Source organism: Ursus americanus, chromosome 32 (genome assembly GCF_024610735.1).
Source record: "Ursus americanus isolate L20-20 chromosome 32, mUrsAme1.1.p, whole genome shotgun sequence".
NCBI lineage: Eukaryota > Metazoa > Chordata > Mammalia > Carnivora > Ursidae > Ursus > Ursus americanus.
In genome coordinates, this window is record NC_142158.1 from 24,434,907 (window position 1) to 24,456,561 (window position 21,655).

The 21,655-nt window shown below is 42.4% G+C and overlaps 1 long non-coding RNA gene across 5 annotated transcripts in view; it reads left to right on the plus strand.

Annotated features, from left to right (window-relative positions):
* LOC123791032 (uncharacterized) overlaps positions 1 to 21,655 on the plus strand; it is a 563,175-nt gene that overhangs the window by 73,912 nt on the left and 467,608 nt on the right. For all 5 annotated transcript variants that reach the window (XR_015722611.1, XR_015722613.1, XR_015722614.1 and 2 more), the window contains one exon: positions 19,668 to 19,711. This is a non-coding gene — a long non-coding RNA (uncharacterized LOC123791032). The remainder of the gene's footprint in view (positions 1 to 19,667; positions 19,712 to 21,655) is intronic.

The following is a 21,655-nucleotide window of genomic DNA, read 5'->3' on the forward strand; positions in this document are numbered from 1 at the left end:
TTCACCTGGTGACCATTATGAATGAGAATCAAATGTGAATGGCTGATGGCATTAGAGTTGGCTGGTATTGGGGGGTGAGTGGTGGGGAAAGGGGTAGTGGGCAGTATTTACGGGAAGGAAAGTTACTAAAATGCTATAGGTCTGCATTTTCTCTGATCGAGAAATAGCAGTATCTGCCAGGAAACAGAGGGCCAGAACAGAACAACATTTGAGGTCTTTGATAATTCTTAATATCTATGCATGATGGTCACAGAGCGGTTTAGCTAGCTCAAACCCTTGGGGAACGTGGCAAGGTCAACATGAAGATAGCGTTCTTCTCTACCTTTTGGCATGTCAGTAACTCAAAAGTGCTGCTTTGAGCCCTTGATGCCTCATTAACCAATGGTTTGTTTCCCCTATTTATCTACATTTCCTTTAATCCCTGTGAGGTAAGCTTTTAGAAAACGGGTTGCATTCAGTCTCTTGCTTCTGTCGAGAAGCAGAGACTGAGGATGATAGAACTTGCGAGTTTTTTAATTTCATAGAACCGTGTATTGTTGAATTTGTCAAATGTCCTTCAGCATATTTGGTGAAGGTGGGCAAATTAAATTTGACTCTTCCAATATTCTCTGAATTTTTAATGAGCTGCTATAAGTCTTGTCATGTTTTCTGCCGATAGCTATTGTTTTGAGCGCAATTGTGTTCTGTAGGTTTTTTTTTTTTTTTCTACAAAAGTAATTTATTTCTTTTACTTTTCAAGATGGCTTCCATTTGTCGGCTTATAGTTCCAGATTTAAATATAAGACTTTTTTTCCCTAACTGAAACGCTGTAGAATCTAGTATATTGCATGATAAAACTTTGACACGTTTATCTGAGAAGGAACATGTCACCACGAAGACATGGGTTTCTCTCTTTGGGAAAAGTTTGCAAATGCCTCCGTGCATTACAAATCACTGTTGAGTTCTCCAAACGTGAGGACGAGTGATTTTTAGAAGGAAAAGGTGTGTGTTCCGAGCAGCTCTCAGTTGATTTCTTTAATCATAAATTTATATTATTTCCCTCCCCCGCCTTGTATAATAAGCTGAATGTTTTTACTGAACTCTGAAAATACAGTCACAAGCCACCATGTCACTTGGGAACTAGTGGTTCTTGCACCTGTGGATTATTCCGTAGTCTGTGAAGGTGCTAAGTCTGCAGGCTGAAATTCATTCTAAACATAATTAAGGGCAGAAGTGGAGCTTCCTTTCATTGCTAGCTTTTGCCATCATCAGCTGTGGTTGAGTTTAGTAGGATCAGATAGTAGACTGACTCAGGACAAGATTTTTTAAAAGATTTTTTAAACTGCGTAAAAAGCAGTTTACACCAATGAAAATGTTATCCTTTGACACAAGTGCTACATTTTGATTCTGGAGAATACCTTGACTGGTGTTTACCTTGGTTTAAAACCCAAGAAGAAAAGGTCCAGTTCCTATGAAAACCGTGCACATCTTTGCGAACAGCCTCACACTTTCAAGAGGATTCAGAACACAGCAGTGTCCGCCGTCTGACAGGCATAGCTTGGGATCCTGCATGGGACAGGGAGCTGTGGCTCTGTCCTTGGGCAGCAGTGTGCCACATGTCACTCGTGGAACACATGGTTTTTGCTGAGAAAATGGGAATAATTTAGTGCCAAATATAACTCTAATGATGGAAAATACAGCTCAGAATACGCAGGTCACTAATAGTAACTTCATAATAATAAGATCAAATCAAGATAGGAACCCTATATGCATGAAGGCGAAGCCATTTAGAATGTCTTATTAACGATGTGATAATTTTATGGAAATATTGGAGCTTTGACAAACAGAAGTGTCTGTACATTTGTCATTATGTTGGTAGACAAGCAAACTCAGTGTCTCAGTAGTTTGGGTTTTTAAATAAGATTCTGAGGGTCAGTGTCTGAGTGATTGGCGACCTTGCAGCAAACACACATGACGAAGTCACCTCTGGCCTTCAAGATTTTTTAAATTCGAGGATCTAAGGGAGCCTATTTAAAAGGTAGTTAATGGAACTAAATTCAACCTATTTTTAATGAGATGCACGCTCATATTCATGATAGGAGCATTATATATTGCCAATCACATGTCTTACTACACACTCGTCTTTACCGTATCTTTATCTATCACTGTGTATCGCCCAGAACGTAGCTGTTGACTTACTGCTTAAGATTTCCTCATATCCTCCCTCCATAGATTTTGCAAAGGTTGAACCCACTTCCCTCACCAGCCCCTGTTAAGATTTCTTTGAATTTTAAGGGATCACCTATTTCTTTTCTTGAGTTCTTTTTCATCTGAACTCTTAATCTCCTTTCTCCCTCTGCAGAGCTGTCCCTTCCTCTTCTCTCTGCACAAACTGAAACATGAGCTTCAAGCTCTTTCTCCTGATTTTTGCAGGAAAAGCAATGTATTATGAGTGCAGAGATTTTAATGAAAATTTGGTAATACTGAGGGTATTTAGAATTATAGTAATCCAATAATTTACAGTTTATAGTGGACATCCTTGTTGTTCAATATCTCGCTGGCCATCCTTTCTCCATAGACTCCAGGATTTTGCAAACTGCTGGTCCTTTTCACTCCCCTCTTTCTTCTCATCTCTCTCTTTCCTGTCCTCAAATTTCTGCGATATTTTTACGTAGAGGTTTAGCTACACTGTCTCCTTTCTTTCCTGTCTTCCCTTGCTCTCATGTGACACATAAAGATATTTTCCCAAATAAAGGCAGTTACCTCCCCAGGACAGACTTTGGGATCAGCTGTTAGGACAATACTTATGTTCCCCACAACAGATACACTTATTATGCAAGATATTCCCAAACAGTAAACGCATTAGTGAATTTTCTCTCCCTGTTTCCCTATCTTGTAGCCTATCTGCAGATTTTTTTGTTTCATATGTTAGCGGGTTTTGATTCCTTTAGCCATCTGTGCAAAGGGGGACGAGCGCTGGTATTCATTCACCAGTCCAGTGACAGAGTAAGGGAGGCATCCTGACTGTTTCTCCTGCTTTCCCGCCTTCTGGCACTCCTGAAATATTTGTAAGGCACACGTGCTGGAGTAAATGGAGAAGGCTGCATGTGTCCAGAGATGACTGGTGCAGGGGCTCCAGCTGTTCCCAGGGCTCTGGACACACAGCCTCCATCCAGCCAACCCAGGACCGAGGAGATTGATATGGAAGCACACCTGTAGAGATCTCCCAGCCATCTTTTGGGAAGCTCTGGAAAACAGTAGCCTCCCTCAAGCCAAGGAAAATCAAAGCAGCTTCTCATCTGTTTGGGCCAAGAGTCCCTGTTTGGAACTTGTGATACTTCAAGGAAATGTATAGTTTTTTATACATAATTAAACATATATTATGCTGGATTACTTCTAGCTGTAGAACTCTGAAAATACAAAACCAAAAGCCTACCCTACCACATTAGCATTACTGGATTATATTTGATTAAGTCATATTTCCAAATGTACTATACTAAGATATAACGTATAACTCTCTTCTGTGTTTATTGTTACTTTATCATTCTACTCATTGCTCCTTTTAATTAGCTGGAAAATTCAAGGGGGCTTTGGAACATCTGTGGGAAAATCACCTTAACACATGGGTGGTTAATTCCAAAGCTCATTTTGAAAGTGCATGGTGTGCGATCATTCATTTTTTTCATTCACTCATTCATTCAAGAACTATTGGCTGAATGCCTTGTATGTGGTGGTTAAGCCGAGAAAGGGAAAAAAGTATGTCATAGTTGCTCCTTCTAGGAACAATGGAACCCAAGTCCAATGGAGAGACAGTTCTTGGATGTTTGAAGCATTAAGGTTATAAGAGTTAATAGTTAGGTACCAAAATAATAGGTAACAACAGTGAAACTGGAATTCTTCGAATAAAGTATTCAGGTGAGGGAGCATTTTTAGGAGTAAGATATAATTTAAACTTGTCATTGAAAGATGGGTAGAATGCAGAAGGGCTAGAAGCAAGAGAACACTACAACTATAGATCCTGACAGAATGCAGTTTTAGTGTAAAAAAGGGCTTGTTTTGAAATAAAATACCTGGGTGCCTGGGTGGCTCAGTTGGTTAAGCGTCTGCCTTCAGCTCAGGTCATGATCCCAGGGTCCTGGGATCGAGTCCTGCATTGGGCTTCTTGTTCCGCAGGGAGTCTGCTTCTCCCTCTGCCTCTGCCTCTCTCTCTCTGTCTCTCATGAATAAATAAGTTAAATCTTAAAAAAGAAAAACAAAAACCTCCCAGAGAATAGGTAAACGTTAACACCAAGAGTTTTTCTAAGTAAAATTGTATTTGTTTTAATGAGAGAGCACAATGAAGAAATGATCAAAGATGTTGGCATAATTCTAGTGTAAAATGATCCAGTATAATTTATTCACTAAATATTGGCAAAAGATTGTGTGTTAGCTGTTCAGATGGGTGGTTATTGTTCCTATAATGAAGAATAAGTGTCTCAAAATTGTTGCCTATCAAGGGAGCAAAAATAGGAATAATATCCATTTTTAAGACCTTGTAAATATTTTATTTGTTCATAGCCAACACCTTTATTGAAGGGAAACAGTTTTGCTACTGCTGTGACAGTTGCTCTTGTTAGACATATTACAAGTTTGGACCGATGGAAGAATAATAAAGATTGTCCATTTCCCTTCCCAACCCCAACTCAGAGGAACCCACTTAGGGCTTATTTATTTTCCTTTTCTTCTCAGAATTGCTTTAGGGCCCATCATAGGAATGACATAAAACTGTAATTTTTGAGTTCATTTGGGGTGTGGGGCCAGGACTATTTGAAATCCCCCAAAAGAAGCATGGCTATATTTTCTAAATTTTGTTGATTCTTTCTTGAATGTGCTGGTCTGAATAAATTCTTCTCAGGAGTACTGAAAATTAGTTTATGTGGGAGAGTCACGCAAGAGTTAGAGTGTAGAGGGACCAGACTTGGTGGGGGGGGGGGCACAAACCTAGCTATTCTCCTTTGGTGATTTTAATCAGTGGAATAAGTCAAAACTGGAGATTTGTTTTGACAGCTGTAAAGAAATGCACTTAGACCTGAGACTCAGGTTGAACTTGTTCCTGAAGGCTTGCAGCACACTGTGTAGTAATGCTATTTCTCTCCCATTATTGACCAAATCCGAAACTTGAAGTTGTTCACACAAGACCACGTTATTTAATTCACAGAGGAGCCATTATAAACATTTTCCATCCATTCATCCAGCCACCCAGCCACCCAGCCAGCCAGACTGCCAGCCAACCAGCCTTTCATTGTTTTATACCTACTTACCAGGTAAGGCACCCGGGCATCATGTGAGTGGCTAACCCTCCTGTACCACTTGCCTTTACCCCCACGTGTCCACATAGTAGGATCACTATTCCAAGCCCAAACATCAACATCTTCCTCATTCTTATGAATGGCAGCATAACATTTGATGGAATGCAATGGAGGCACCATAATTCATTCAAGGAGTTTCCTTTAAAAAATGCAGCAAGACTTATCAGTTCTCATAATGAAATCAGAGTTAGAGAAAGTATGTAATATTTGATTTATTTGATTTATTTAAGGAATTCCACAATCCCTAGGGGGTCTTGTGTGTGTGAATAGCGTGTAACATTTTTCAAATAGAAAATCCAAAACTAAAATCACTCCTTAAAGGACAAAATACATTCTTTTTTTTTTTTTTAATGGACACGCCTTTTTTTTTTTTTTTTTTTTTTTAAATTGAAGTGTAGTTGACACACAATGCTACATTAGTTTCAGGTGTACAATGCAGTGATTCCACAAGTCTAGACATCACAGGATGCTCACCACGAGAACCAAATACATTCTGTCTTTACGGGTCCACAAAGAGCACCAAGAGAAAGCATTATATGGGATTTACTAAAGTCTTCTGCAGCTTGGGCTGACCCCCACTCTCCTTCAAGAGGAATCTGCTGTTGATCAGTCCATTGTCCTTCATCTCTGTGTGTATTCAGTTTTGCTGGGGCTTTTCCTCCCTATCTGCTCTGCATATTCTTGGAAGGACCACCTCCCTCCCTAGCTTCCCAGAGTCCAGAGGCTTCGTGCATATGTTTGGATGTCCCGAAGATCTGCCCAAGTCTTCCCACCAAGGTCTCTTGTATTTGCAACCTATTTTGCTGTTTCATTGTGAGTTGAACAAGAGTCACTCTTCTGTAAGGTTTGGTAGAAGAGGAGGTCCTGTTTTCAGAGAGTACCCAGTCCTTGCATGCTCATCGGAACCAAACCTTGATTGTTTGGTCTGTCTGAATCCTATGATACTAATTTATTTTATTTTACCTTGATGAATCCCAAATTTCAAATTCATCTATTCAAGTCTACATAAACATCGGTAGGTAAAAGTAATTTGAAGACTGTTCAGGCAATAAAGACCAATACATCATATCCTTAACTGCACCCTCGAAGTTGAGATGAGTTAAGTGTTTTCACAAAATGGATTTACTGGGAAATCAAATGCAAGCATTGCACAGAAAAACTGTGCTGTATAGGGTCTATTCCATTTGCCAAAGGTAGACACTTGTGTAATTTGAGAAATAAAGCCTTCCAGAGATATACAGAATTAATCTTACCTTTCAAATTATTTTTACTGGGTGAGGGTTCTTTTTGCTTGAAACTCAAGTGAAGTCTGATACTTTTGTCTAAAGTCCACTTGGCTTCACGTCATTGGGCAGCACAAAGCACCCTTATATACCAAGGCCCCCGTTCCTTAAAAAAAATTAAAATGCGTCAGTGAGAAGATAAATGTGTAATTTCTTTTACATAGAGGAACCTGAGAAAACTATATAGTATTTACCCAAACTGAGATAGTTCCACGCATTTGTATCTAAGTAATTTAGAATGGGTTGGTTTATTTCGAAATGTAAAATGATATCCCCACCAAGATAGACTCACGAAATAGGAAATCTCTAGAAAATAATGAAAAAAAAAATAGACACCTTACCCATAAGACAATAGTCAGCAAAAACGGATTGTAGAACGACAAGAAGACAGAGCTCCTCTTAGTCATGGTAAAGAGCAGGGAAAATGTAAGAATTAATGTACATTTAGAAAAACCATCTTGGGCCATGGTTCATACTGAGGCAAGCCTGATGGAAAGTATTTCCTGTAATATTATCGAATTTCATATACACTCCCTGTCTCAAAAGAACTTTAGCTTCATAACAGTCTTGGTTCAGCTCACACCATGTCTTTAGTCTTTCTGTGTCATTTTCATCTCATAGGGACGATGTCATATTCATCTCATAGGGACGATGTCATATTCATCTCATAGGGACGATGTCTCATCTCATAGGGACGATGTCATATTCATCTCATAGGGATGATGCAACTGATTCCAGAATCAGTGAATTTGAAAGAGATGCAGCATAAATACTGTGAGTCACGAAATGCTTTTATTACTTTTTTTTTTTTAATTCCCATTTCCTTTGGTCATGGTCCTTTTGGAGATTTAAACAATAACATCATTTTGATTTCTCTTTTTTTACATTCCTTGCCCGTGAGAAGGCGATCTTCAGTTTATTGTTTTTAGTTGGTAAATTCTGATGTTTGTAAGCAGTCAAGCAGTTGTTCATGGAATAATTCAAGGAGCATCTTCCAAGTGTCTAGCACTGAGTTAGGTGTTTATCTGGCAATATTGTCATTTCCGTCATGTTGTCTTATTTACTGATATTTATTTATTTATTTATTTATTTATTTATTTATTTATTTATTTTTAAAGATTTTATTTATTTATTTGACAGAGAGAGACAGTGTGAGAGAGAGAGCACAAGCGGGGGGAACAGCAGAAGGAGAGGGAGAAGCAGGCTCTCCACTGAGCAGGGAGCCTGATGTGGGGCTCAGTCCCTGGACCCGGTATCATGACCTGAGCTGAAGGCAGACGCTTACTGACTGAACCACCCAGGCGCCCCTTATTTATTGATTTTTAAAAAATGGACATTAATGTAGATTCGAATGGAGATTTTTTGTGTTCTTTAGTAGTTGTTTGCTGCTTATATTAAGGTGGACTGAATTAGCTTTTGCTGTCCTTACGCCATCATCCTCCCTTCAGACTTTTTTTTTAAGCTTATTTATTTATTTTTAAGTACTCTCTACAGCGAACATGGGGCTCGAACTCACAGCCCTGAGATCAGGAGTTGCATGTTCTTCCGACTGAGCCAGCCAGGTGCCCCTCCCTTCAGACTTTTAAAGGTCCCAGTATAGAATTAAAATTAATAGTTTTTCAGTAGTGGCTGAGCTCCTGCATTGGTGGCACTTGAGAATAATCTTGGCTTCTAGCGAACAGAATAGATTTGTATGGAAATATCGGGTTCAGAGGTAGAATCAGGGTTGGGATTTAATTTTCCCCTGTAGCTCTGCTTTGAAAATTTGCCTCCGGCCTCCTCTCCCCTTATCCTAGGCTCATCCCAGAATCATCACCATTTTTTTTCTTGCTTGGGATCCTAAAGGGTAAGAAGGGCAAACTTAGTCTGTTTTGCACCTATTTTTGCCCTATCTTTCCCGTTCTGTATGAAATCAGTTTTGCCCTCTTTCTGCAACTGCCTTGGGTAGACAGGACCAGCAGTGGGACTGGGAAGGGGAATTCAGGGTCAGCACTCATGGCCCCAGCCACAAGATTTTTTTTGCCTGCAATTGCAAGTTCATAGTAAGGGCTCCACTTCCCAGCTTTAATGGAGAAGCTGGTCTTGATTTTTCAATGGTGTGATCTGTCTGTCAAGTTTGTGTTACGCATCCTGTCTTAATATTTCCCCCTCTCTTAGCTTCTCCCCATCCCGGAGAGAGTCTCTCTGCATGTGTCAACCTTCCTTTTCTCTCCTCGTATTTCATTCCTCCAGGATCTGTAAAGTGTCCAAGTTCTCATAGCTCGCTTAAAAATGGATCATGTCCAGAGGGACCAGTGCCGACTTCTCATTAATCTATTGGCGTTTCAAACGTACAGGCTTGCACTCAGAGAGGTGGGAGAGGAGGACAAAGAGAGGGAGGTCTCACCTCCAGGAAAGGAAGGCACTGCCTTCTCTTCCTGTGGCTGGAAGTGTACCTTAAAGCTCACCCTCCCTAGGTTGAATTTTGGGCAGAGCAGTCTAGGAGTAAGTCAGCCTGGATCCAGAGGCCTGAGACAAAGAGTTTGGCTGGGACCCTGTGACTTAGCTTCGTGGCCAAAGAAGAATATGTAAATTCACTGAATTCCCAGGCATTTCAGCTCTAGAGGAAGAGGATTAGGGGAATCCAAGAGTCTTGACCTTCCTGTGAGGCTGAATTATAACTAGAGCCTGTTTCCACTAGCACAGCTTGAGTTTCATACTTGAAATAAAGCTTAAATCAAAATACTGTCTACTCCAACCATATTCTGATGGGAAACTTATTAAATGTTAAAGTCTAATCTGAAAGCAAACATAGCTTTAAAGAAAATGATGCAACATCCTTTAATCGTGTTTATAGCTTGAAGGACGAGTGTCTGGGCCTCCTAACCCAGATAGGAGATGGAATTCCACGGCCCTCCTTCCCAATCTGGACCTGTCTGGAAGCGTTTATTTGTACGAAGTTTTCCAGTCTGCAAGTCTGTGTCATTGTTTAGCTTCGGCCTGAATAAACAGACAGACGATAAACTTCCTCTTCAGGTGCGGTTTCTATCTTTTGAAGCAGACCATAGCCTGTGGGCCGTGCCCCCCTGGCCAGAGGCTGTTTCAGCTCTGCACGTGTCGTAGGAGGGCCTACTGTGTGCCCAGACCCGTATGGTGAACTTACGCGCATAATGGTCATGACGGGGACACCCAGCCCCCGGTGAAGTTGTAGTCATGCTGTGAAAGTGAATCTGACACGCGAAATTAGAGGCTCATTCAGGAAAATCCCGAAGGAGAGAAGAGTCCCAAGTCCTGAAGTCAAATGTCAAATCCCGCGCAAGCAGATAAGTCTGCACTTAGTGATGAGGAAGAGGAAAAACGAGTGTTGGCTTTGGTTCCTGGGGGGAAGTTTGATGAAACAAATTGGATTGGAGATGGTCTGTGCACAAGGTGTTCAGTTTGGGGTGCAGGAGAGCCCCATCCCCCCAACCCTGCCCCACGCCCTTGCCTCTCTTCCCAATATACTATACAGATACTATCATTTTCTCTGTGTGCATGACATGAGCGGTCAGTTAGGCAGTGCCGAACCGGAGGAGATTTGGATGGCAAAGGACCGAGATAACCAGGTCTCCTGAGGAAGATTGACGGGCCTCGCCAAACACACTTGGAGCTGAGAAGATTAAGGATTAACATAACAGTGGTTTTCCAACATTGCAAAGGCCATCTCCTTGCAGAACAAGTTCACTTCTTATCAGTCTGGGGTATAGAACTGGGCCTGTTAGTGGACGTCCCAGTGACCACACAAGAATTCAGCTCAGACAAGAGTTTTCTCCCAATTAAAATGCCTGACAGAGCACTGTTCTTCAGAGCAGTGAACTTCTCATTCCTGAAAATGTGAAGAAGTTGGATGTCAACAATGCTGGCTGTGTGGATAGGGTGGCAGGGTCAGACTAAGTGGGTTCCAAGGTTTCTTTCAACTCGAATATCTTCTTCACTGGATGTCTATTTAGGAAACCAAGGCCCCCAGAAATGATGGTAGCCTTCTGGGCAGAGGTCACTCTAGCACAAACAGGGAACAGGGAGGAGACCGGGGATGTCCCCGTGTCGGGAGTGTGTGGAGGAATGACAAAAGTCTGCGATCCCTGATTGAGAACTTTAAACATTCTGACAAGCAGGGGGAAGGTCTTGCTTCCTGTCCTGGGGCAGGATATGATAAAACAGGTGTGTGAGGGAGCTTTGCTTATGATGCTGGGCTGGAGGGATGTAGGGGAGAGAAAGGGGGGAGATATTGATGGCTTCTTAGGGAGACCACAGAGGGGTGTCCCCAGTTATCCTATACCTTGCCTGGGCTACTGTGCAAATAATGGAAACAGAGAAAAGAGGCGAAAAGCAGAATTTAATGGAAAGACTAATATAGGCCTCCCTGAAAATGGCTCTGAAATAGGATTCTCTAAATCATTAATTGAAGGTTATGTGGTTGAGTCTTTAAACCAGGAGACCACAATCAACTATTTACATTTGGGTCTACCCCTCGAGATGACCAGTGACCTGACACAAGTCATTAAAATTCCTTATATTGAATTCCCTAGTAGTATCACCCCAGCGACAGAGAGTGTTTGCAAAGTATTCTGAATCCTGGATGAGAGGAGCCTTGTTATATTAATATCGTACTATAATTTTTCTTGTTGTTGGGGTTGTCATTCTCAGTTACAACAATGATGCAATTTTATATTTCCCACCTTATTGATGTTTTTGTCTTCCAGCTGGATTCCAAAAGATGTTCTTTGAAAATCTGGCAAATCATTCACATATTTGTTTTAGTATTGGTCCATCAAGGGAATGTAAAAAATCCGTAATATTCAAGATTATTATTATTTCCCTCCCTCCCCGCAATCTAATATCTAGAATATATTGAAAATACTTTGGTACTTTGGCCTCATCTATTTACAAGAAGCTATAGTGATTTAGATTGGTGCTTTCCTGGGGTACGGATTTTTTTTTTTTTTTTTTTTTGGTGGAATTCTCTGAACAGAGCTTTCCTGAAAAGAATACATTAAGACTGTCAGAATGATTTTTTTCAGCAGACTAAGCTTTGCAGATGCCCTTTGTTGAGGGAAAAATGCATTATTCTGAAAGTCCTTCTGATCTTTAGGAAAACTGAAAATATCAAATGTTCTTCTACCATTTGAACTTCCCTATAAGAAAATCCCAGGAATTTTTATTTTCTGGGTGAAAGCAGTTCAGAGCTGATGGTATCTTAAAACATAAGCATGGAAGTGCCTTAAAGAAAATTTAACTTTTAACATGGATTTACCGAAAAGAAGACTCCCCCTACCCTTGGAAAGCGGACATTGTAGTATCCTCTTTCTGCTTTCCATTTTATATATATTTTTTGCACCTGAACATTTCCATAGGTGAAAGGGTATGTCCAGCATAATCACCCTGGGATATAATTATTTAATGTGTGTCAGTAGGACACGGTTCACGTATTTATTGAGCTCTGGCTGGCTGTGTCCTGAATAAGACCATGCTGTTTCAGGATTGCAAAAATAACTCCAATGCCTTGGAAAAAGAAGAAAGGAGGACATTCCTCAAAAAGAGTGGGTTTCATGGTTTAGAAATCCGTGTTGTGGCTTGCACGGCCAGACAGTGCTTGAGTGTAAGACAGGTCACTTTGATTTACAGGCGCTTATAAAATGTGCTGCTCTTTGTACCCAAAGTCACAGACCTGCTGTTAATAGGACATGGACCCGGAGTTTTTCTGGTGGTAAAATTTATAAAACCAAACAATAATCTCTTCGGGAAGAGCCTCAAAGGCGGGGTTGGATTTGTAGGTTGTCTAGCAGGGGCCGTGCATAGACAAGCCCTCACAAACGTCTTTGTTGTTGATGATGATGATGGAAACTGAGAACCCAGGGAGGAGCAGAGGGGTTTGTTTACTGTGATAGACCGAAGGGGAGCTCCGTAGGCGGGGAGGAAGAAGAGATGGGCAGGCCAGGACCCAGTTGGGCAGATTCTGCGGCTGTTCTTTAAGAAAGAGGGAAAATGGTTCAAATCCTCTTCCAGAAGTGTCCTGGCCCCTGCTAGGAAATTCGGTCCTGGTTGGGAGGCGTCTGAAACGTTCAGTGTGATTTGGGTGCAAAAGGTCATTTGTGGCTGCATTCTGTCTTGGTGTGGCTGTCTGTCCACCCTGCCTAATCTTTTATTCCATTCCCTCCCCCCTGCCTCTCCTCCTCTCTCGCTTTCTTCCTCAACTACTCATTGATGTTTGCTTCTCTTCTAGGCTGCAAAGATCCCACTCTTTTCCTTCCCATATCTGGAGATTGATTCAGGGACAGTGGACATCACCAAATCAGCATTTTTATGTGCGAGCGAGCTGAGGCTTGCTTATGTACAGAGGGGGGAGGTCCTACAACACTTTCTAGTGTGCCTATTGGGTTTTCTTGCACCTACAGTGGAAAAGCATATAAATAGACCATAGCATCTCTAGGATCAGTATAAACTTCAGAGGGCATTGCAGTTTATTGTTATTATATACAATGTACCCCTTTATTTATTTTATTTTTTTTTAAAGACTATTTATTTATTTATTTATTTATTCGACAGAGATAGAGACATCCAGTGAGAGAGGGAACACAAGCAGGGGGAGTGGGAGAGGAAGAAGCAGGCCCCCAGCGGAGGAGCCTGATGCGGGGCTCGATCCCATAACGCTGGGATCACGCCCTGAGCCGAAGGCAGACGCTTAACCGCTGTGCCACCCAGGCGCCCCCACAATGTACCCCTTTAAAGAAATTTTGTTGCAAGAATTTCTCAGTTTGGGGGAAAGGATGAAGCACAGGACCAGGACGCAATTGTTACTTCATTGAGTTGTTCTCCAAGTGGCAAGAAAAAAGGTGTGTTTCTCTCAGGCCGCAAGTGCACTGAAATTCTCTGCACGGACGTGCTTGTGAAAAGTCAAGGTAATTTAGAGTAGAGAAACGTGTACATTGGAAGTTAAAGTTAATGCAGTTCTAGTTTTTGCTGAAAGGACGATTTGTTTATTTATTTCAAAGCAGGCTCCACGCCCGATATGGGACTTGAACTCACAGCCCCAAGATCAAGAGTTGAATGCTCTACTAACTGAGCCAGCAGGGTGCCCTTGCCTAAAAGATGATTTATCATAGAAGGAAGAAAAGGTATACAGTGTATATATAGTTTGTTATGCGTGCAAAAATTACTGTGATTTCAGGTGTTCTTGATTAAGTAATTAAAATTAGGTATTCTTAGTTCTTTTTCATTTGCTTCGTGCAGCTCTGTGCAGCGAGAACGTTTTACTCTGTGTATTGATCAACAAGCACATTTTTTAATAAAGCAAAGGTCTCCAACCTGATTTTCATGTCCGTTCCCAGTTGTTCCTTTGTCTTACTCTCTGGATGGCAGTGGGGCCCCGGTAAGCTACAGACAGAAAATGTCATCCCTTGAAGCTTCCTCACTGCCGTAGGCAGGACGGTGTCCTTCAGGTCTAGCCCCTGCAACAGGCTGTGCCCTTGGCATCTGGACTAGTCCAGTGACCGTACTCAGTAGTGACCCTCCTCAAATCTGGTTTTGCTTTAGGGTTAAAGTGATCTCTACACTCCACCTTGCCCAGGACCCTCTCATTGTGCACCTGCTATCCCAGTATCGTTATTAGAAGCACCTCGTTCCTTCTCTGGGCTTATTCCTGAGTTACCTCAGGTATTGGTGGAGAGAAGCCAGGTTCCAATCGGGTGTTACTTTAAACAGAAGAGAAACCATTGTTGTCAGTAACTTAGTAACACTGGGTCTACATTAACAGGTTTCTGATCTGGGAAGTGGATATCCGTCATTCCACTTAGATATTTACTCACCATCCATCCAGATACTGGGAATATAGATACGGTTCTAGACATTGGGACTATGGATATGGTTCTAGATACTGAGACTATGGATACGATTCTAGATACTGGGAATATGGAACCGGTTCTAGACACCGGGACTATGGATACAGTTCTAGATACTGGGAATATGGATATGGTTTAGATACTGGGAATATGGAAGTGAAGAGAACAGTCATTGCTCTAAAGAAGCTCCTGTTTTGGTGGGAGAGACTGGTGATGATGAGAAAGAAAGGCACAATTTAATGTCACATAATAATAAATGCTGTAAAGAAATAAAGCAGGGTGTGGGGCTAGAGATGTTGCCGGAAGGGCTCTCTTCAATGGGGTGGCCAGAGAGAACTGATGGCGCATTGGAACTGTCACCAGAGTTACGTCAGAGAGGTCCTGTGCAGCAGGCAATGCCTCGGTTAATGACTTCGGATGCCCTGGAATCTCAAGGGCAAGGACACTGATTGGCACAGTGCTGGAGCCATTTGTTTTGTGTGTGTTGTCTTCAGATGCGATGAATGTGCTCTCCGTAGCTTACCTCCAGTACCAACAGTCTCACACTGTGAATTTTCCACTTGGTGTATTACCCACATTGCATTTCCAGTGAGTTTAAGAGTTCAGAGAGGGATGGAAAGAGGAGGACATTTTTTTTTTAAATAGAATATTGCATTTTATTTTGCTTATAATTTTTAAAAAATTTTTTTTATTATGTTATGTTAGTCACCCTACAGTACATCATTAGTTTTTGATGTAGTGTTCCATGATTCATTGTTTGCGTATAACACCCAGTGCTCCATGCAATATGCACCCTCCTTAATACCCATCACCAGGCTGGCCCATCCCTCCACCCCCCTTCCCTCTGAAACTCTCAGGAGAGGAGGGCATTTTTGAACAGGTTGCGGCAACGCTCCAGAATGTTTCCCAGGCTGTCTCCTGTCAGTCGTGTGGCTCCGGAGGCAGGCATTCTGGAAAATTCTTCCTATGCCCCAGATCCTAGTTTGGAGCTGCCTGCCATCTGAGAGGTTTGCAACATTTCCTGAACCTTAGAGAGGGAAGGGAAATGGGCTCCTAGATCCCAAACCTTCAGACCGAAGTGTTTGCCAAGTGCTTTGCAAGCTGCCTTTCCATAATCCCCCTCTCATTATCTCTGTGATGGGGTTTATTGTGCCCGCGCTGCACTTTAGTGAATAAATGGAGGGACAGATGGAGGCCGCAGAGTTGGAGGAGAACAAGAGAGGATATGGAGCTGGAGCTCTTCACACGGATGGCCCGCCTGTGGGCTTCCTGTGGGGACAAGCACGTGACTGGCGCCTGGCATTGGCTTTCCGTAAAAGCTAGGGCATGAATAAGCTACACACAAGAAAGGTGAACTACTGTTTATTTGAAAAGTTTTGAACACAATGATATATTAAATTAATTAAGAGATCCTCCTGTTGAAGGAGAATACTGTCTCAAATTCTTTCACGGGGTGAATTTTCTCGATCTGGAGTTCATAAGGAATCTCAAAGGAACGACATTTAAAAACGTTCATGAAGAAAAGCATGAGTGGTAAGGTGGCCCGGCCATTCGATGGTGGGTCAGTACGCAATCCCCCAGGGTTTGAATTGCTGACAATATGTTGGCTGTTGCAGCTGACTGCTGGTTGGTTTGTTCCTATGTCCGTTTGCCCATCCATCTATCCATTCCGTCACCCATTCAAGTTGGTCCTGTAGAAAAAGGTACTATTACTTACTAGTAGGGTGGTTATTCATGTCACATGGACTCCATTTTCTTGGAGAATAATGGGTTTTGTCTGGAATATTTAAAGGGAACTGTTAATATTAGAATCCCGAGGTGGTTATATTTGATTGTGTATGAGACATTGGAAAGAATACAAACATGAATGAAACATGGGTCCTACCTCCAAAGAGCACACAGTCTGGTGGCCGTGGTGACGATAGAGGGATAATCATAGTGCATGCGGAGAGTGTTCAGGCACCAGACACTGCAGTGAGGTTGGGAGGGGAAGTCAGAGAAGGGGGAGAGGTCTTTTGGCTGTGGTTGTTAAGGAAGACTGGCTGGAGTGGGGGGAAGGTGGCATTTATGTGAGTGCAGGGAAATAACACTCACCACGTTAATGAGCATTAGTTGATTACCACCCTCCCTTGTAGTTCATAACAGTGAGACAGGCTTTCATATCCCCCTTTAGCAGATGGAGAAAGTGAGGCAGGGAATCGGATGAAGTAATTTGCCCCAAGCTACCAGGCAGGCTGTTGAGGGACAGAGCTGTGATTCAGGAGGAGGTCTATTAACCTCTTTCCATTCTGTCCTAAAGGTTGAGTCAGGAGAGGGATGAGGCCGGGAGGCCATTTCAGGAGAACAAAAGACCTTCTGTGTGGGCTTGACCAGGTGGAAGTGCCCTGCGTATGTGAGGAACAGTAGGGACCTCCAGCTGCCCGGAGCACCACAGATCCTGATGGCAGCAGTGGAAACCAGGCGTGGGAAGCTGGTTGGACCTCCCTAATGGCTGGCTACAGGATCTGGTTTTCATTTGGCCCACATGGAGGTTTGGTGCAGGGACACAACATGATTAGAGGAGCGCATTTTAGGATGCTTATGACTCTAAGACCTTCTCATGATTCTAAAATCCTTGCATGCAACTAAGCTCTTCAGTGTGGTGCCCAGAAACTCCCTCCCCTGGCGTCTCCTGCAGTCTGGCCCTTGAGAGGTTTCATCCCAGGGCTTTTGTCCTAAGGAACCGCCGGCCCCCTCTCCACCGTCAGCACTTTTAAAAATCCCTGCTCGATGCTTGGGATTTTGAGAAGAAAATTCCTTAATCTCTCCCCTCCCCTCTGCTGTTCCAGTGGTTTTAACCTATTTCCTGCTCTTTCAAAACTTCTAATAATAAATGAATAATTAGATCTGCTTTGGCTTTGCTAGTGAAAAATATACCATAATATTTAGATTAAAACAGCGTATAACGACACTAGAAAAATACATCCCGGTTACATGATGAGTTCCTTCTTTTCCTTTTTATTCGCAGTATCCTGGGGTGGCCTACTGGAGAAAAAAATACTATTTGATTCTCCCTGGGTGGTCAGACAGGACTTGTAAAGACTCTTGTTTGTTTTGTGTTGAGGCTTCAAAGGCATGCAGGCTTCCCTACATAAAGATGTACTAAGAAAATGGGGATTTTTTTGAAGTTGCTATGTATAAAGGGAAATCCAGAGCAACGATCTTCCTTTAGAACTACAAGCTAATGTGATTAGAGGGTCCCTTTTCACCCGGGATCTTTGTTGTTTCTATGTCTGGTCAATACCGCCCGTCTTAGGGGGAGATCTGTGCTCACGAAAACAATTTCCACCTGTGTGTGTGTGTGTGTGTGTGTGTGTGTGTGTGTGTTACCCATACAAACACATACTTTAATTTTGAAACCCACATTTATTGTGCACATTGTTTTTAAAGCGAAGGAATTGGAGTGGTGTGCGTGTGTGTGTGTGCGCGCACGCGCATGTGTGTCGTTGAGGACGCTCTGTGGCTGCATGCTAGTGAAACATGTTTCAGGCCACGTGTTCTGCACATTCCAATTAGTGAGGCCCTCCTGCTGTGGTGTGGGAGAAAAGTTTGGATTGGGGTCAGGGCTGGCTAAATGTAGGATCCTTTTTAATGCAGTCTTTGCAGAACTCCCTCATTAGCACCTCGAGGTCAGCGGGAACTGGGGGACGCGGGTGTCGCGTGCACAGTTGGTGTTTTCTGCCGTGCATAGCGTGTGTCAGCCATTTTAAATAAAATGCTTATTTTCTCCATTTCATAAAATTAATTGTACTTAATGGGGGAGGTTGATAGTGCTGAATTATTTTAAGCCTGGAGGGAGCAGAGCAGCTGTGTCCTACATCAGACCACTGATCTATCTAATAGGTTGTCTTGCCACCTGATTCAATGGACGAATGTGCATAGCCAATTATGTGAATCCCTGTATGGAGGGAAAACTGACCTTGAGCCCCAGAGAATCAGACAGTTGCTTTATGCGGTATGTTCATCCACTGGAGCTGTTTTGTTGCCTTGGCCAAGCAGGAAACGTGGTGTATTTCTAATCTCTAGAATTTTATTTTCTTTAAAAAAAAAAAAGGAGACTCTATGTGAAATAGTTAAATCTTTCATGACTTGCCAGTAATTTTGCTTGTGAAACCAGATGCTTAGAAAATAAGTAGTTTGGGGGGTGTAGCCTCTAAAAATTTTAAGGGAGGGAAAAACCTCCAAGCTTCTTCCCCTTGTTGTATCCAGACATAACCTGCTCTTATAAACTATGCTTTTTTAGAGAAAGGAAAGTATAAATTTTTTGAATAAAACAATTAGAAATGTCATAAGCTAATTTTGTGGGGTATTGGGCAATTACTTCTACAATCAAATACATTCTTACAAAATATCAGATTTTTAAAAACGAGCAGTGTGGGCACAGAAAACAGACCTCACCCTCGATGTAACCTTGCACGCCTTTGTAAGTGCCGGAGTCAGAGCTCACCGTGGCTTTGATGGGATTCTAACCAGCAACAGGATGGCGCTCAGTACACCGCCCGTGGTGTAGTGGGAAGAACGTCCTTCTGGGGTCAGCCAGCTCCTGGTTTTGATCTATGGCTCTGCTACTGCTGGTTCGATGACCTTGGGCAAGTTACTGTATCCTCTCAGCCAGTCTCTCTGTCCAGAGCCTTCGGTGGCTATCGAGACTAGCCTTACAAAAATGGTTGTAGAGGGTAAATGAAAGAAGCAACAAGCAGTCGGGTCTAGCATATATATGTGTGCTAGCTTTCTTTCTTTGCTTCTGATTACGTCCCAGGGCGAGTGTTTTTTCACGTGTAGTAATGCACTGTTAGCTTTGGTAGGCACTGTGAATATCTAAAACCCTTCATTTTTCAGATAATGAAATTTAGCCCCAGAAAGGGGGAGAGATGTGTTTGCATTAGCTTACGATAGGAGTAGCAGAGCTGCTGCTAAGACCAGGTTATTGGGTGCTTTTGCTCCAGATAGAAGGAGGGCTTCACCCTCTGTAGTGAGTCACTGGCGTGGAATGGCCCCAGAGCAGGCAAGGCCAAGGCCAATCGTTTGTGTTTGTTACTCAACTTCCCAAATGTTCCTCTCGAAACCTTCAAGGTAGACCAGAATGTATACTGAAATGTCACTCTGCTGTGTCCTTCTGTTTACTCTTACAACTTCTGACTCAGTTTCCCTTTCTCTCCTAGTACTCTCAGGTGACTACGGAAGCATTAGCATCCTGCATGCTCAGGTAAGAGACTTTTTGGATGGGGAAAATTTCCAGATAAAGGGTCATACTGATTCCCTTTGTGGCTACGGTCTGTTACTCGCTCTTTCCTGGGCTGCCCTGTTTTAGTTCCTTATCTATGCTATTACTTTATTATATTTTTGGTTTTCTTTTTATCTACTCATATAGGCATGTTGTGATAGAAAACATGCCTGGGAATGGTAAACCCTACCATGAGGAGAGAGTTTGGGTACAAGGCGGGTGTCAACTTAAAAACTTTTTCAATGCCTAACTCTTAAAGATAAGAACTCTTTGTTTTTTTTAAACATAGATACAATACTGTTTTCACACCTAAAACAATACTTAACAATAATTTTAAAAAAGATTTTATTTATTTATTTATTGGGGGGGAGGGGCAGAGGGAGAGGGAGAGGGAGAAAGAATCTCAAGCTTACCGTGTTGAGCATGGAGCCAGACTCCGGGCTCGACGCAGGGCTCGACACGGGGCTTGATCTCACAACCCATGAGTATCACGACCTGAGCCTAAATCAAGAGTTGGATGCTTACCCAACTGAGCCCCCCAGGTGCCCCAACAATAATTCTTTTATATGAAAAATCCAGTCTGTTCAACATTCCCATTGTATAAACAGATACTATGACAACAAATCTTAGGGTTGTCACATACGACATGATGACCGTGGTTAGCCCTGCTGTGTGTTGTATTTGAAAGTTGTTGAGAGAGTAGATCCCAAGAGTTCTCATCATAAGAAAAAAACATTTTCTCCCCTCCTTCCTTTCTTCTCTTCTCTTTTCTTTTCTTTTCTTCTTTTCTTTTCTTTTCTTTTCTTTTCTTTTCTTTTCTTTTCTTTTCTTTTCTTTTCTTTTCTTTTCTTTTCTTTTCTTTTCTTTTCCGGTACCTGAGATGATGGATCTTAACTTATCGTAGTGATCATTTCACAATACGTGAAAGTCAAATCATTATGCTCTATGCCTTAAATGTAAACAGTGCTGTATGTTAATTATATCTTCATAAAACTGCGGAAAAGTAAAATAAAAATGAATCTCTGGTATTTCATAGGTTTGGAGGTGCCAGTTTAGTCTGGAACAGTGGTTCTCAAGGTGTGGTCCTAAGGTCAACAGCATCAGCATCACCTGGGACCTTGTTAGAAATGCAAATAATTGCATTGTTAGTCTACCCTAGACTGAATCAGAGACTCTGGGGGTGGAGTGATTCTCCAGGTGATTCTAATGCATGGTAGAGTTGAGGGAAGTAGTGGCTAAGGAAAACCACCATGTTTCACTCTGTGTACACCCTATTTTATGTTTGTCTTTGTGCTTAACACAGTAGCATGTCCTGAGATGCTCAAAATACACGAGATGGTGCCCTTATACCTGGCTCACTGTGATATAGTAAGAAATCTGTATTTTGGTCTTCGTTCCTGGCTCCTGGCCAGATCTCCTAAAACCCCTGTAATTTCCTAAGACTAATGGAAGCATCTTTTGTTTTAATATCTGGTTATTGTTCCCAGCTCCTGAAACAGCTCTGGAGTGATGTGTTTTGTTATTCAAAACAAGCCCCTTTCAACCACACCTGAGTTTCTGTTAATAAGGCAACTCTTGGAAAGCCTCTAATTATGGGGGCTCGTTGCCAGGGGAACCACCGTGTGATTAGAGGACTGGTACTTACAGGCTCCACCCCCTGACCTCCAGGGAGGCGAGAAGGGGGCTGGAGATTGAGTTAAACACCAGTGGCCAATCTTTTAGTTCATTATGCCTACCCTAGGAGAAGGGGTCTGGAGAGCTTCTGGGTTGAACTGTGGAGGTATTGGGAGCTAAGCGTGACAGATGGCCTTCCGTTCGCCCCTCGCACCTTGCCCTAGGCATCTCCTCCGTCTGGCCGGTCCTGAATTGTAGCCTTCGTAATAAACTGGTGATTTGGTAAGTAAGCCGTTTTCGAGCGGTTCTAGT